General features: G+C 36.6%; 1 long non-coding RNA gene across 2 annotated transcripts; it reads right to left on the reverse strand.

Moving 5' to 3' along the window:
* Window positions 1-1,931: 1,931 nt before the first annotated feature.
* Window positions 1,932-4,629, reverse strand: LOC130055198 (uncharacterized). Of its 2 annotated transcripts, XR_008803483.1 has the most exons (3): window positions 4,056-4,629; window positions 3,807-3,926; window positions 1,932-3,439 (listed from the first exon to the last, which is right to left on the reverse strand). It is a non-coding gene; the product is annotated as an uncharacterized LOC130055198 (long non-coding RNA). The 2 variants fall into 2 exon arrangements; XR_008803484.1 differs by lacking the exon at window positions 4,056-4,629 and having other exon boundaries at window positions 3,807-4,049.
* Between the last annotated feature and the right edge of the window lie 5,825 nt (window positions 4,630-10,454).

Below are 10,454 nucleotides of genomic sequence, written 5' to 3' on the forward strand. Positions count from 1 at the left end.
ATCCGACCCCCGGGGGCCATGATTTTAACAATTTAGAATCTGCACTACCTAATAAAGCTTATCTATAAATTTCATCTTTTCTGGCCCAGTGGTTCTTGAGAAGAAGATTTTTTAATGACCCTACCCTATTTTTACCTTTTCTTGATTATCTCCTCTTGGAAGGTGGCCTGGCCCTTTATTTTAACAATTTAGAATTCCCTTTACCTAAGGATGTTTTGTGCCAACTTTGGTTGAAATTGGCCCAGTGGTTGTTGAGAAGAATTTGAAAATGTGAAAAGTTTACAGACGGACGGACGCCGGAATACGGGTGATCAGAAAAGCTCACTTGAGCTTTCAGCTCAGGTGAGCTAAAAATGGTGAATTTTGCAAAATTATTCCAAGGATCATCAAAGACAGAATATTTTGTGTTAATTGAAAGATTTTACTTGCACATTGACATAAATCCAGACACTCATACTAATAAGAAAAGTCAATAAGGTGAATAAAAGTGTTTTGAAACTTAAGACAAACTATAAGTGAACAATAGGAAGTCTGTTGCAATCCTATGGACATGGAACATCTAAGAGATTAGTTTCTGGTTGAATTTTAAATCACTTATAGATAACTGATTTAATTCTTATGATATGGCTTTAGGAGATTAGATATTTCCGTGTTCATTTTAATTCAGAGAAGTTTTAATTGTTCAACTTTGTAACATTTTGGAAATCCCCATAGCCATACATCACCTGTCAACTTATCAGCGATTCTGCAGCACCACACTACAGTGTTGTAATATGATCCCTTTACCGACCGTATTCTGGTCGGTGATTTTGCAGGGTTTACAAGTCTCTATGTTTGGCATTATCAAAAGTATTAAAGAGAGCACTGCTTATTAAACATAGAGACTTGAGCAAGTCTAACATTTGATATAAAATCCAGGTCGCAGTGATGGCACAAAGGCTTTAGAGACCTTTTATGTTCTGGAAAAGGATTCTGTGCATTAAAACATGATATAAATTGTGAATTTAATTGAGGTTTTGTTTTTGGAATTGTAGATAGGGCTACCCACAAACAAGAGGTACTGTGAGCAATGCTCACTAAGAATTCCCCCCGCTTACCCCAATCTCCCAAAGGGTGTTGGTAATAGGTATAAACTACCTCTTTTCTGAGTGTAAAAAACAAATGGCATGACAAACCGAACCATATTGCTACTTCGATGTCCAGTGCGCGTGACCTTTGACCTTTTGACCCCAAAATCGATAGGGAACATCTTCATCCCATGGGTAGTCCATATATACGATATGGTGACGGTAGGTGGAAAGGATAACGCTTTAGAGCCCGGAAACCATATTGCTACTTCGATGTCCAGTGCACTTGACTTTTGACCCCAAAATCGATAGGGAACATCTTCATCCCATGGGTAGTCCATATATATGATATGGTGACGGTAGGTGGAAAGGATAATGCTTTAGAGCCCGGAAACCATTGCGTCTACAGACGGACGGACAGACAGACGGACAACCCGATTCCAGTATACCCCCCCCACACCACACCTTCTCACGTAGAACCACCACACCCTCTCGCATACAATCACTGCGGATCTTGAGGGTCAAACTCGGGTCGCATTGGTGAGAAGCGAGTGTTAAGACACCCATCAAAGAAGATTGTGTATGCAACCATGCATGACAATGAAATCAAAAATATATTCCAATATTTCCTCTTCATTATCTATCATGTTGTCACTTACACAGTATCTTTCATCTCCGTATGATTTTTGTTTACAACATAATTCTACAAAACCCTGGACACACACTGAAGCACGGGTGAACTGAATGGCCCTACTTGGTGCCGAGTCTTTAGGTTTCTTGTGGGACTTGCACCTGAGCCTCTGTTTTTATGCCTAAAAGTTAAGAAACTTGCGTCTCTCATTAAAAATTGAGTATAATACTATAGATGTGAACATCATTCAATTTTTATTGGAAGTACAAAAAATATCCCATTCAATGTCAAAATAAATATCTGCTAAAATTCATTGCATCATTGGCTAAAAGACTACATTATTGCTAATGATTGAAATATCTATGAATTAAATCAATATTTGAAAGGTCTGGCGGGGATTTCATTTTTTATAACCAAGTTTCTTATAAACCAGTTTTGATACATCACATAGGTTCATGATGCCTGAGATTTTTGTGTCATGTACCAAAAAACTGCAGTGAAAATACCTTATACATGTACAGCAAAATACTCTTATAACAAATTCAAGTTTAATGCAAAATGATATGTATTCCCCTATGAAAGGAAAATAATGAAAATTGTATTGGACATAACAAAAGTTTGGTTATAATGAAATGTGTTTCACTGGCCCTGGAGGTCCACTATAATCACGTTTTACTGTATTTGTTTAAAATAGACGGTGAATACAAATATGAAATTATACAAGCATCATTTTCATTGTATCTTAACTAAATAATTCCATCAAATACTAATCCCTTTTGTCTCTTTTGAAATGAATTGTAGTGATGTGTTACATGTGTAAGGTCCTTACATTGTATAAATTACCTCCCTTACATTGTATAAATTACCTCAAAATAGTCATTCACTGACAGTTCTCTTAAAGTATTTACATTAAGTTAACAGTACATTAAAGTCATTAGCAGTCATGTAACAGAGTACAGTTTTAATATGTACAGTATTTACACAAGTTTATACAGGTAAATAACATAGTATTTGCAACATTAACACATAATTACAAAAACTTATAATACAAGTTAATTGTCACACAAAGGTTTCAAAATTTTTTTCCAAGGAATGAAAAACGTCTGGAATAATACACTATACCTGTAAAGCAAGAGAATATCAAACCAATGGACTTGTGTGAAACAATAAGAAGTTAACATATTGTACCATTAAAACCGGGTTCTAGCAAAACCGGACTGAGACACCAATCATGTTCTGTTACGATTTGTCTATGGTACATTCTAGGGTGAAGCCATGCACTTGCAGCATTACAAACATTTATATCTAACACATCTACTGATATGTCTGCTTAACCTGGAATAAAGCTTGACCTTGACCCTACATTTCATCAAATCCAAAATTATGAAAAATGCAAATGTCATAAACAGACAGACCAAAAACTATCTCCAGTATTTTCAGGCATGAATAACAAATTGTATTGAGTAGGATTGCTGCCAGTCTGTGAACTTTTATTGAAGGTTTTTTGGCACCAGTACAATGTCTCTCTCTAACATGTGAGTCATAACAGGCACACACTTCATAGAGTTGAGCTGGGGATCATCTGTAACAGAGTGCATTGAGAGGGCCATGAGACGGTTGATCTGCGTGATGGAACGGATCATGCGGATCTTGTGACCTTTCTTTAAGTGTTCCATGTACACTTTGTACAGACAGGTAATCAGCCAGCCACCTTGGAATGTGTCAGACCAAGCTGCTTTTCCTGTGAAAGAAACAGATTCCAAATCGTTAATAAATCAATAAAGCTTGCTTCCACAATTCCGATCTCCATAATCATATTAAATTGAGACACCTCATTTTCTACATTTAATAATGAAACTACACAAACAAAATGTAAACTTAGAAATTAATTATGATAAAACTTTGATCTCCTATTGCAGCCCCATCCTACCCTTACAGTAGGACCCCTGCATTGAACAAACTACCTGAAGATACTTGTATATCAATATGACTGATCATGGCACTACAGTTGTATGCATGAAGGTTTATCCCAATATACTTTGATCCCCTATTGCAGCCCCATCATACTTCATAGTGTCACAATTTGAACAAAATTAAATCTGCACTACCTGAGGATGCTTGCACATTAAAAGGACTATTCATGGTGCTGTTGTTCTGGAGAACATTTTCCTATATATCTGCATGTAAATCTGAGATCCCCTATTGTGGCCCCATCATACCCCTGGGTGCTATAATTTGAAGAAACACGAATTTAATCTATGTCAAAAAGCTTTCATGTAAATTTCAACTTTCCTGGCCCAGTGTTTCTTAATACAGTCCCTAAAACGTTCTACTTTACCATTTTTCTATTCGCTCACCGTGCGTTCACCGTTCGATCACCGTGCGCTCTCCATTTACAGTTTTGCTCTCACCATGCATTCACCGTTCACAAAGCGTTCACCGTTCACTGTCATTCGGAACACCAAAGTCAAAGGATCGATTTTCATAGCAAGGCAAAAATGAAAAAGGAACGTGTGCATAAGAGTGAACTTTCTTCTTATATCAAATTTAATTTATAAAGTACAAATATCAGGATTATCAACTGCGAAAATTCAAGGAAAACTGCAGATCACTCATCAATATCAAAGAAAAGAATAAATCATTGTTATTATCATTACAAAACACACAAGAATTGTTTGGTTGAAAAATGGGAGAAGTTCTGAATGAGGGGAAAATGCAAGAACCTTCAGTTATGAATTTAACCCTTATACATGTACATGTAGCGAAGAACATGCAACAAACACTGGTATGTGTATGAAAGTGAGGCAGTTAAAGTTACCTCGCCCCCACCTGAATTATCATTTAACATTTTCAAGTTTGGGCAAAAGCACAATTTATTATATTTTATTTTGTCTCACTTGACAAAAATTTTATACAAGTTTATTATTTTTCTTAAGCCCTCCCCACTAAATGTAAATTCATGGGCACGCTATTTATTTTGTACGTACATACATTAATTCTGGGATTATTTCCTCAGGTCGATAAACTATACATGTATTTGCAGTAAAGTGAATTACGCAGAATCTACATGGGAATAAACCTTTTATACTATTTACAAGCGTTCAGGTGTCAATGCGAGGTACCTGTTCAACTCGTGTTGGTTGATTAATGCATTTATCTTGACTCCTTTCGGGGATGTTTTTTTTAATTGCGTTTAATCCAAACGACCGCGCTGGTAAATATTGAAGCCATGCATGTGCACCTGTCAATTCTAGGCACTAATTACTAAACTATCTTTATTTCACATGCATCGTTTATACTCTTGTATTAAGAAATTAAATACAATGCATCTTCAGTCAAAATATATAATTGCATGTAGCATACCAAGATGACGCACCAATATTCATGATTTTTTAAAACGTCAAGAATTCTAAATATTATAAATTATATGTTTCTATTTTTCATTATATATGTACTGTATCTGTACATGTAATACTGTAAACAATGTACAAATGAAATTTTCTTTTTTTTGTGCATGATTGCTACGTGCATTGATGTGAAATTTACGATAATTTTTATGAGAAATATACATCCAGTACTTGCACAACAAGAGGCCCATGGGCCACATCGTTCACATGAGTCACCTTGGTCCACATCAGAAGACTTTCCATATATATTTGCATGTAAAACCGTAGTCCCTATTATGGCCCCAACATACCCCTGGAGGCCATGGGTTTTGCAAACTTGAATCTACACTATGTCAGAAAGCTTTCATGTAAATGTCAACTTCTTTGGCCCAATGGTTCTTGAGAAGAAGATTTTTAAAGATTTTTCCTATATATTTGTATGTAAAACTTTGACTCCCCCCCCCCCTTGTGGCCCCATCCTACGCCCCAGAGGCCATGATTTGAACAAACTTGAATCTGCACTTTGTCAGAAAGCTTTCATCTAATATATCAGCTTTTTTGGCTCAGTGGTTCTTGAGAAGAAGATTTTTAAAGATTTTCCCTATATATTTGTATGTAAAACTTTGATCCCCTATTGTGGCCCCATCCTACTCCAGGGGGCCATGATTTGAACAAACTTAACTCTGCACTATGGGGGGGTATACTGGAATCGGGTTGTCCGTCTGTCTGTCCGTCCGTCTGTAGACGCAATGGTTTCCGGGCTCTAAAGCATTATCCTTTCCACCTACCGTCACCATATCATATATATGGACTACCCATGGGATGAAGATGTTCCCTATCGATTTTGGGGTCAAAAGTCAAGTGCACTGGACATCGAAGTAGCAATATGGTTTCCGGGCTCTAAAGCGTTATCCTTTCCACCTACCGTCACCATATCGTATATATGGACTACCCATGGGATGAAGATGTTCCCTATCGATTTTGGGGTCAAAAGGTCAAAGGTCACGCGCACTGGACATCGAAGTAGCAATATGGTTCGGTTTGTCATGCCATTTGTTTTTTACACTCAGAAAAGAGGTAGTTTATACCTATTACCAACACCCTTTGGGAGATTGGGGTAAGCGGGGGGAATTCTTAGTGAGCATTGCTCACAGTACCTCTTGTTTGTGGGTAGCCCTATCTACAATTCCAAAAACAAAACCTCAATTAAATTCACAATTTATATCATGTTTTAATGCACAGAATCCTTTTCCAGAACATAAAAGGTCTCTAAAGCCTTTGTGCCATCACTGCGACCTGGATTTTATATCAAATGTTAGACTTGCTCAAGTCTCTATGTTTAATAAGCAGTGCTCTCTTTAATACTTTTGATAATGCCAAACATAGAGACTTGTAAACCCTGCAAAATCACCGACCAGAATACGGTCGGTAAAGGGATCATATTACAACACTGTAGTGTGGTGCTGCAGAATCGCTGATAAGTTGACAGGTGATGTATGGCTATGGGGATTTCCAAAATGTTACAAAGTTGAACAATTAAAACTTCTCTGAATTAAAATGAACACGGAAATATCTAATCTCCTAAAGCCATATCATAAGAATTAAATCAGTTATCTATAAGTGATTTAAAATTCAACCAGAAACTAATCTCTTAGATGTTCCATGTCCATAGGATTGCAACAGACTTCCTATTGTTCACTTATAGTTTGTCTTAAGTTTCAAAACACTTTTATTCACCTTATTGACTTTTCTTATTAGTATGAGTGTCTGGATTTATGTCAATGTGCAAGTAAAATCTTTCAATTAACACAAAATATTCTGTCTTTGATGATCCTTGGAATAATTTTGCAAAATTCACCATTTTTAGCTCACCTGAGCTGAAAGCTCAAGTGAGCTTTTCTGATCACCCGTATTCCGGCGTCCGTCCGTCTGTAAACTTTTCACATTTTCAAATTCTTCTCAACAACCACTGGGCCAATTTCAACCAAAGTTGGCACAAAACATCCTTAGGTAAAGGGAATTCTAAATTGTTAAAATAAAGGGCCAGGCCACCTTCCAAGAGGAGATAATCAAGAAAAGGTAAAAATAGGGTAGGGTCATTAAAAAATCTTCTTCTCAAGAACCACTGGGCCAGAAAAGATGAAATTTATAGATAAGCTTTATTAGGTAGTGCAGATTCTAAATTGTTAAAATCATGGCCCCCGGGGGTCGGATGGGGCCACAATAGGGGGTCAAAGTTTTACATACAAATATATAGGGAAAATCTTTAAAAATCTTCTTCTCAAGAACCACTGAGCCAGAAAAGCTGAGATTTATATGAAAGCTTCCTTATATAATGCAGATTCTAAATTGTTAAAATCACGGCCCCCGGGGGTCGGATGGGGCCACAATAGGGGATCAAAGTTTTACATACAAATATATAAAGAAAATCTTTAAAAATCTTCTTCTCAAGAACCACTGAGCCAGAAAAGCTGAGATTTATATGAAAGCTTCCTTATATAATGCAAATTCTAAATTGTTAAAATCACGGCCCCCGGGGGTCGGATGGGGCCACAATAGGGGATCAAAGTTTTACATACAAATATATAGGGAAAATCTTTAAAAATCTTCTTCTCAAGAACCACTGAGCCAGAAAAGCTGAGATTTATATGAAAGCTTCCTGATATAATGCAGATTCTAAATTGTTAAAATCATGGCCCCCGGGGGTCGGATGGGGCCACAATAGGGGATCAAAGTTTTACATACAAATATATAGGGAAAATCTTTAAAAATCTTCTTCTCAAGAACCACTGAGCCAGAATAACTGAGATTTATATGAAAGCTTCCTGATATAATGCAGATTCTAAATTATTAAAATCATGGCCCCCGGGGGTCGGATGGGGCCACAATAGGGGGTCAAAGTTTTTTGTTGTTGTTTTTGTTGTTGTTGTTGTTGTTTTTTTTTATATAGTGCAGATTCAAGTTCGTTAAAATCATGGACCCCGGAGATTGAATGGGGCCTCAAGGGGGGCATAAAAGTTTTACATACAAATTTATAGGAAAAATCTTTTAAAATCAACTTCTCAAGAACCACTGAGCCAGAAAAGCTGAGATTTATATGAAAGCTTCCTGATATAGTGCAGATTATAAATTGCTAAGATCATGGCCCCCCGGGGGTCGGATGGGGCCACAATAGGGGGTCAAAGTTTTACATACAAATATATAGGAAAAATCTTTAAAAATCTTCTTCCCAGAACCACTAAGCCAGAAAAGCTGAGATTTATATGAAAGCTTTTTGATATAGTGCAGATTCAGGTTTGTTGAAATCATGCCCCCCTGGAGTAGGATGGGGCCACAATAGGGGATCAAAGTTTTACATACAAATATATAGGGAAAATCTTTAAAAATCTTCTTCTCAAGAACCATTGGGCCAAAGAAGTTCATATTTACATGAAAGCTTTCTGACATAGTGTAGATTCAAGTTTGCAAAAACCATGGCCTCCAGGGGTAGGTTTGGGACCATAATAGGGACTACGGTTTTACATGCAAATAGATATGGAAAATCTTCTGATATGGACCAAGGTGACTCAGGTGAGCGATGTGGCCCATGGGCCTCTTGTTTGTACATTCTTTTCTGCTTTTCCAACTTCTGCAATTAGTTTTTATACTGCATCAGTAAACTTAAAGAAGTCCTTTAAATGATAAAAACAACAAGAGATGTTTGTAAAACACATATGCCCCCCATGGTGCAAAATTGAAAAGGGTTATACACACACATCATTTAAGGTATTCCATGTATAATGAAAGGATAATGAACAATTTTGAAAGATTTAGATCAACATAAATGTTTATTGTTAAATAATGATGAAAGTGAAGCAGATGAAATTTACATGACTGGTAAATGATTAGAAGCTGACCTTTTCGCACTTAAAACTTTTTGGAAGAGTTGTCTGCCCTTTGTAAAAATAAGAAAAATCTAATTTTCTAAAAATGTGTGTGGTCAATGATTAATTTTATTTTATATTTTCATAAAAAAGAAAGTGTATGTAACTTTCTACCAAGAGATTAGTATGTAAATATAATTTGTTTTTAAAATATTGTAATAAAACATGCTTTTCCCATATACTTCAATGTTAAATTCTAGGTGAAATAAATCAATCAGTAAACAAAATTTTGAAAATTCCTATGGTGGATTATTTTTATTTGATGAACCCTTCAAAATGATACCATGATTACAAAAATCCCACCATCCATTTATTAGATATGAGATATGGTCATTATACATTGAATACCTTAATTGAGAGTAGTATCATCAATTCAAAATATTGAGCAGACAATATCTTCCTATGTCAAGAGTGGATTGACCATGTGACTTAAAAATCAATAGGGGTCATCAACTCCAGAAGATGTACCAGTGTACCAGGTTTGATGTCTGTAAAGCAAAGGGTTCTCAAGATATTGAATGGACAGTATATTCCTATGTCCAGTGTGACCCTTGACCTTTGACCATGTGACCTCAAACTCAATAGGGGTCATCTTCTCCTGAAGACGTATCAGTGTACCAAGTTTGATGTCTGTCAAGAAAAGAGTTCTCAAGATACTGAGCAGACAGTATATTCCCATGTCCAGTTTGACCCTTAACCTTTGACCATGTGACCTCAAAATCAATAGGAGTAATCTTCTCCTGAAGATATACCAGTGTACTAAGTTTGATGTCTGTCAAGCATAGGCTTCTCAAGATATTGAGCGGACATTATATTCCTATATCCAGTTTGACCCTTGACCTTTGACCATATGACCTCAAAATCAAGAGGGGTCATCTATACTTTAGGATGTACCAGTGTGCCAAGTTTGATGTCTTTCAAGCAAAGGGTTCTCAATATATTGAGTGGACATTATATTCCTACGTCCAGAGTAGATTGACCCTTGACCTTTTGACCTGAAAAACAATAGGGGTCCTCTTCTACTCATAACCAACCCACATATGAAATATCATTATCATCAAGTGAATGGTTCTCAGGATATTGAGTGGACAACATGTGGTCTACCGACCGACCGACAGGTGCAAACCAATATGCCCCTCTTCTTTGAAGGGGGGCATAATAATCACTATAGTAATTTTGGCTCCACCATGAAACCAAACCCTTACCATCTAGAATCATGAAATTTACAATTTAGTTCCCCCTTGTCCTGAAGATTGATTGATGTTTTACGACATGTCCCGAAGATGCTTTATACCAAATTTGAAAGGAATTGGAACAGTAGTTATCAAGAAGAAGTTGAAATAGTTCTATTTTTCACACATTTAATAACTGACCATTTTGGCCCCACCCTGATACCAAAACCCCTACCCCCTGAGATCATCAAATTTACAATTTTGGTAAAGGACTA

This window comes from Ostrea edulis, chromosome 5 (genome assembly GCF_947568905.1).
Source record: "Ostrea edulis chromosome 5, xbOstEdul1.1, whole genome shotgun sequence".
NCBI classification, from domain to species: Eukaryota; Metazoa; Mollusca; class Bivalvia; order Ostreida; family Ostreidae; genus Ostrea; species Ostrea edulis.